Below are 6,000 nucleotides of genomic sequence, written 5' to 3'. Positions count from 1 at the left end.
CTTTACTTAGAAAGGAGTCAGCTGAGGTGGTTCGGGCATCTTGCAAGGATGCCCACTGGGCGCCTTCCTTGGGAGGTGTTTCAGGCACGTCCAGTGGGGAGGAGACCTCGGGGAAGACCCAGGACTAGGTGGAGAGATTATATCTCAACACTGGCCTGGGAACGCCTCGGGATCCCCCCGTCAGAGCTGGTCCATGTGGCCCGGGAAAGGGAAGTCTGGGGCCCCCTGCTTGAGCTGCTCCCCCCGCGACCCGACCCCAGATAAGCGGACGAAAATGAGATGATGATGACTTTGGCCATACATAACTAGGCTATATAAAAAATAAAAGGGCCTGCAGGAAAATATAAATACAGTACACAGAAAATTAACTTCGACGGAATGTTTCTGATCGTGCTTCAGCTTCAGATGCCGTCAAGAGGAGTCTCTGGTCGTAATCAGTCGCAAGTCCGTCCCTGACCAATCAGCATTCATTAGCAGAATGCTAGCGTGTACGGCCAACAACGGCCCAAACTGTAAGAAATCGAAAGGACATAAGTACTCATTCATTTGACTTTTGACCTATAATCAGTGGAGGCTTCTCCATTGAGGAGAGGGAGGAAGATCCTCCCTAACATTGTTGAGAATAAAAAATTTAGATTGCCCCGACTATTGTAATGAATTAATGCCCTTAAATATGACTACTTTATTGCCTTTGAATATATAATGTTCGTTTCCCTGGGTAAAGGGACATTAGCACCCCCTATCGCCTATTGACAATTACTTCAGGGAGGAACGTCCTCCCTCCGCCGCCGTCCACTCCCATTCATTTTCCCGAAAGTACTGGCGGCCGGTGGATAACATGGGTTTCAATGGGAGAGAGGAGGAAAATCCTCCTCTGAGTGGGTGGGACCTTAAGGGGTCTGATTCGCGCAAAAATCTATCCGTCTGCGCTATGAACCAATAAGCAGGATCCCTGAATGTTGAGCAGCGTTGCCAGATTGGTCCGATTTCCCACCCAATTGGGCTACTTTTAACCATGTTAGGCTGGAAGAATTATCATTGGGCGGGAAATCTGCCCAATCTGGCAACGCTGTCGATAACAAACCCGGTCTGCATTGCCGCGGGTGCTCAGTCTGAGAGACGCAGAAGTGAAATCTGCGATAGCGAGATCCTAAATGCACAATGGAAACATTGGAAACGGAGGACATTGTTAACGTCTTATTACAAAAAACATTCCATTCATTCAGAAAGAGGTAGACCACTTCCCAAAATCAAGGTCATCAGAAGTAATGGCAACGTCAGTGTTGTGAGTGCTACATGGTTTGCTAGGTACGCATGACTTACTGGTAGCATTACAAGCAATTGTAACTGAAAATAAACATGGCTAAATAACTTCAGTCAGTGAGGGCAAAAATAGGCCCAATAATAGGCCCAGATTTTTTTATTTACTTTTACAAATCAATAGTAGGCCTGATTTGACTAATATGCTTTGCATCCTTTCCTTCTCAAATTACAGTGATGCCACTGGTGGCTTTGTATACATTTTGTTCACATAACTCCCTCCCTGCTATTTTGTAGTTCACCAAAACACCCTGAAACAACTTGAGTCTCACATTCTTATGCCACCATACACCAACAGTGCAAGCAGGCCAATGGCAACCAAGCGCGCAGTCCTTCCTCCCTCACTTTAAAAACCACCAGCCGCCACTGCCTATAATCTATATTGAACTTGCGGAATCTACAATAAAATTTGCGATATTTCAACGAAAAGCAGGTGAAAGAGACATATTTAGCCGTCTAGCCCATGGGGGTTAGCCCCATAGACTCCCATTCATTCTGGACGCGCCCGCGATCACACCCAGTGGATGTCTGATGGAACTACAACCTAGATCGGTACAATGGGGCGTATAGGGAGTGCCCAGGCTCTTCGTAGACGGGCTCTGATATATCTATGGCCCCAGCCCCCAGGAACACTGCATACTTCCGCAATCCACCAGTGCTCATCGGCAGGGATGGACTGGCCCAAAAATTTGGCCCGGGACTTTGGGATGGAGAGGCCTTTTATGAGACCGCAGGAATAGCGCGTGTAGAATTTTGCCCTGGTGTAAAATAATAAAAATGAGTCCTTATCCGTGGATATGTGCATTGCAACTGCATGTCAATGTTGGGATGTGCATGTGTTTAGAATATTGTGAAGATCACTGGGAAATATTTTATAAGCAATCTTGTCCATGTACAAAATATTAGAAATTGCATGTGCCTAGAAAGGTAAATCAAGGCTGAAAATGATCTAAATAGTGCAAGATAGAATTATTTTAGTGGAAAAAAATTGTCATTGACACATACACAGGGTTTGGGAGATGGGGGCGGGCCGGGGTTTGTTGTCCGTTGCTGTGGTTACCGGTGTTGAAGTGTTCCAATGGTTTATTAGCGGGGGTATCTAATAAATCGCTCTCTAATCAATACTTCATTCACTGCCTCTTCAGTGGGCATTACAATATTATGAATAGTTCTCTGACGTCTCTGGTACTTCCATAATTAGTTTAAGTCATTATTATATTGCCAAACATGCTCGCTAGTGCACCTGTCATAGCTATGTTGCTGTGTCCTGTTCCCGCCTCACCATTGGTCTCGCTGACAGAGGCGTCGCCGTCAACCTTGGCTTTTCCACGGAAATGGTCGGTTAATTTAGCACATTTGGCTGCGTCTTGCTCTAACATTTTTTTCCTTTTCAACCTCAACTTCTGAGTGCCACCCAATTATTTTTCCTCTCCGACACCTTTTTGACATTTTCGTATTTCGGTGTAACTTCAGTGAGATCAACGAGAAGTAAGTGACCCGGCCGTGTGTCAGGCTGAGCCAAACAGAAATGACAGACCGCGGAGCAGTCCAAGTTGGGAGGGGCCGTTCGGCCGCTCGCTTTGGCCGCTCGCTTTGCCCCCATACACTGTGGGGGTGCTCCCCCCTCTAAATTGACAGTAATACATCGGCCCCGTTTCACCGTCAGGCAAGAGCTCCGTTTCGCGCTGTAAGCAAATATCCGGCCGCAGGCCGTCCCAAATCACGGCTTACTTAACTTTTTCATTTTTTTTTTTACATCTTTTACAACAAAAAATATAATATAAATATGTAATAAAAAAATATATATATATTTATAATAATTATAGAAAATCTAAAAGAATTACGGCCGGCCGGCTCGGCCTGAAATCGACCGGCCGTTCGGGAAATCTCCCGAACCTCCCGATGGCCAGTCCGCCCCTGCTCATCGGCCAAGCCTGGTATTGCAGCTGTTTAAGCGGGCTGTGGACGGGTCCCTCAAATCATGGGACCCAGAAGTAGACATCTCCGTTCACTCCAATACAAGTGGGGAACAGGAATGTGTCTCCGCAAAAAATGTTAGTTTCCTGCTAGTTGTAAACATGGATAATTCATCAATACATGGACACCGAGTGGCTCGGTAATTAACTTAGAAAAAGTAACACGAGAAATAAAGGAAAACTAAGTAAAGAATGTGTTTGTGTGTGTGTGTGTGTGTGTGTGTGTGTGTGTGTTTGTGTGTGAGAGGTATCTGGTGTCCTATAGGGTGTCAGGTTGTATTCGTTAAGAGCCAGGACACTGTGTTAACATTTCCCGACCCCTCCCTTGACTACAGCAGAATGTTTTCGCTGGAAACTGACGGCCTGACACAACAGCAGACTCCAGATTGGTTGATGAAATATTAATTATATTTTAATATTCAATGCGTTTGATCTGAAAGTCATTCTAAATGTATATATAATAATAAGAAGTATTAGCAATAATAATGTATAATTGAGCAAAGTTGAACAGCCTTGTGCAATGGCGGTTCTACCTGGGGGCCTACAGGGGCCAGTGCCCCAGTAGACATGTCCCTGGTCCCCCCTGTGGCCCCCCCATGCTGACCAATAAAACAATTATGATTTTACTAATTTTACGGAACTAATGCGATGCATCATTCTACACGGGTAAATTACAGCGGCGCACCCAAACAACGTGCTGCTGCTGCTCGCTCGGTAAATGAGAGCTCAGCAACTACTCTTGGAGGAAGGAGCCATGATTTCCCCTGTTGCAAGAGTCAAAGCTAAACAAAACGATTTAATTTCGTAAGTGACTTGTTGTTCTTGCACATAACCGGGTTACTGTAGTTCCTCACACTGATGATGAAATTAAGTTTGTAAATGTCTGGTCTCGATATATTTAGAAACGTAATCATATCTATGCAAACTCATCGAAGCAGAAGCGAGTATCCAAATATCAGTGTCCTTGCTAGGTCTAGGCTACACAATGTTGCGATATTAAACACGTATTTTCATCCGTTTTGGCTGCTGCATTGGGATTACAAATACATTTGAGTACAGAGTAGTAGGCTATCTGCCTAATAGTTTTTTTTCTTCTAATGCCGCGTTTCCACTGCAGGGTGCGGAACGGATCGGATCGCAAAGGGGCGGTAGGGAGGGGGCGGTATAGCCCAGCTCAGTTCCGAGGTCGCGTTTCCACCGCCGACAGTACCCTTTGTGGTAGGCCGGATGTCGATCGCCGCGGCAGCTACGTAAACAACGTCTTCCTCCGCAAGAATGCAGACGAACGTCTCCACCTCCTTGTTCGCCCAAGCAAGCTTTTTACGCGACATGTTAATTGTAAAGAATAATACCTCGAGGCTACTGTTTGTTTGTTTTTATCCCCGCGTCACCCGGAAGTGACGATTCTGTCGACCAATCAACGGAGGGGGGGTGTAGCTAGAATTCCAGGGTACCCTTTCAGGCGTCTGGTCTCGTTTTGGGTACCGCAACGGAGGAGTCCCTAAAATGGGGTCGGAACGGGTACGGCAAAGTCCGGGTCACGCCCACTTTTGGCGGTGGAAACGCGATCCGACCCGCACCTTTGCGATCCGATCCGTTCCGCACCCTGCAGTGGAAATGCGCCATAATAGCAGCTATCATTAAATGAGGAAAGAACTGTAGAACAGGGAAGTTTCCTTTGAGCTCTTTAGACTGTGCAAGATTGCTGTAACCCTTCCCGTAAGCTCAGCCTCTTGGGAACACAGTTTCTCCACACTGAAACTGATAAAATAAATAGGAAATGGCACATTGTTTTGCACTTCGGTGTACCCTGGAGTTTTTTTTCACATTGACACGTTGTATCTTGTACCCTTTACTGTATTTTTTATTTGTCATTTTTTATGGCCCTACCTTTCTTGCATGCTTGTACAAAACAAATGATTATATGATTTTGATGATTTAGGATTTTAGGGCATGAGCTCCATTAATTTAAGATAGTTTGAAAGAAAAATACTGACTGTTGAAATTATAAACTCTTGTTCAAATTAAATGTTTGATTTTAAAGTAAAATAAAGTTTATAATCTTAAATATATATTTTTGGCTTTTTTTGAGCCCCTCTGGTTGAACACTGGTCCCTCCTTGGCCCCCCTATTAAAATGTGTCTAGAACCGCCACTGGCCTTGTGTTTTGTCGGTCAACAGATTTTAGGGGCTGTTTTTATTCAGGAGGCTGTTGTAGTGGTCGTTAGTGCATCGACGCTCGTGTGTACCGCTGGTGGTGGGGGTCGGTAGTTGCTAGGATACAAAGCTTGTACCCGCCGTTACCAGGCTGTTGGTTGCTAGGGGGCCGGAGCTCTCTGCAGCTCGTGCAGCGTGTGTCAGTTCCGTCGGTGAGCTCGTGGTGCTGCGGTCCTCCTCTTAATTCAACGGGAAGCCTCGTCCTGACAGGTAAAACACTCACACAAACAAACAAACACGCACACACACACACACACACACACGCACACACGCACACACGCACACACACGGCGGGCTCTGCTGTGTTGTCGTGTTATTGAGTGTCGGTGTGTTGAAGTGGAGCTAACACTAGCTATACTGCTAGTGTGGAGCGGCGTGGGTAGCTTAGCATGTAGCATGTCACAGTGGGGTAAACTATGGTCTTGGACATCTAGCTTTGTGTTTTAAAAGAATGTACTGGTTGTAACGATGCAACATTGAGGGATAT

The 6,000-nt window shown here is 45.8% G+C and overlaps 1 protein-coding gene across 4 annotated transcripts in view; it reads left to right on the top strand.

Moving 5' to 3' along the window:
- The first annotated feature begins 5,471 nt into the window (after positions 1-5,471).
- The window catches only part of ttll4 (tubulin tyrosine ligase-like family, member 4), a 111,883-nt gene continuing 111,354 nt past the window's right edge, over positions 5,472-6,000 (top strand). For all 4 annotated transcript variants that reach the window (XM_030380678.1, XM_030380677.1, XM_030380679.1 and 1 more), the window contains exon 1: positions 5,472-5,723. The gene's annotated coding sequence lies outside the window, so the exon portion shown is untranslated. The remainder of the gene's footprint in view (positions 5,724-6,000) is intronic.

This window comes from Gadus morhua, chromosome 16 (genome assembly GCF_902167405.1).
Source record: "Gadus morhua chromosome 16, gadMor3.0, whole genome shotgun sequence".
NCBI classification, from domain to species: domain Eukaryota; kingdom Metazoa; phylum Chordata; class Actinopteri; order Gadiformes; family Gadidae; genus Gadus; species Gadus morhua.
This window is presented reverse-complemented; position numbering and strand designations above follow the sequence as displayed.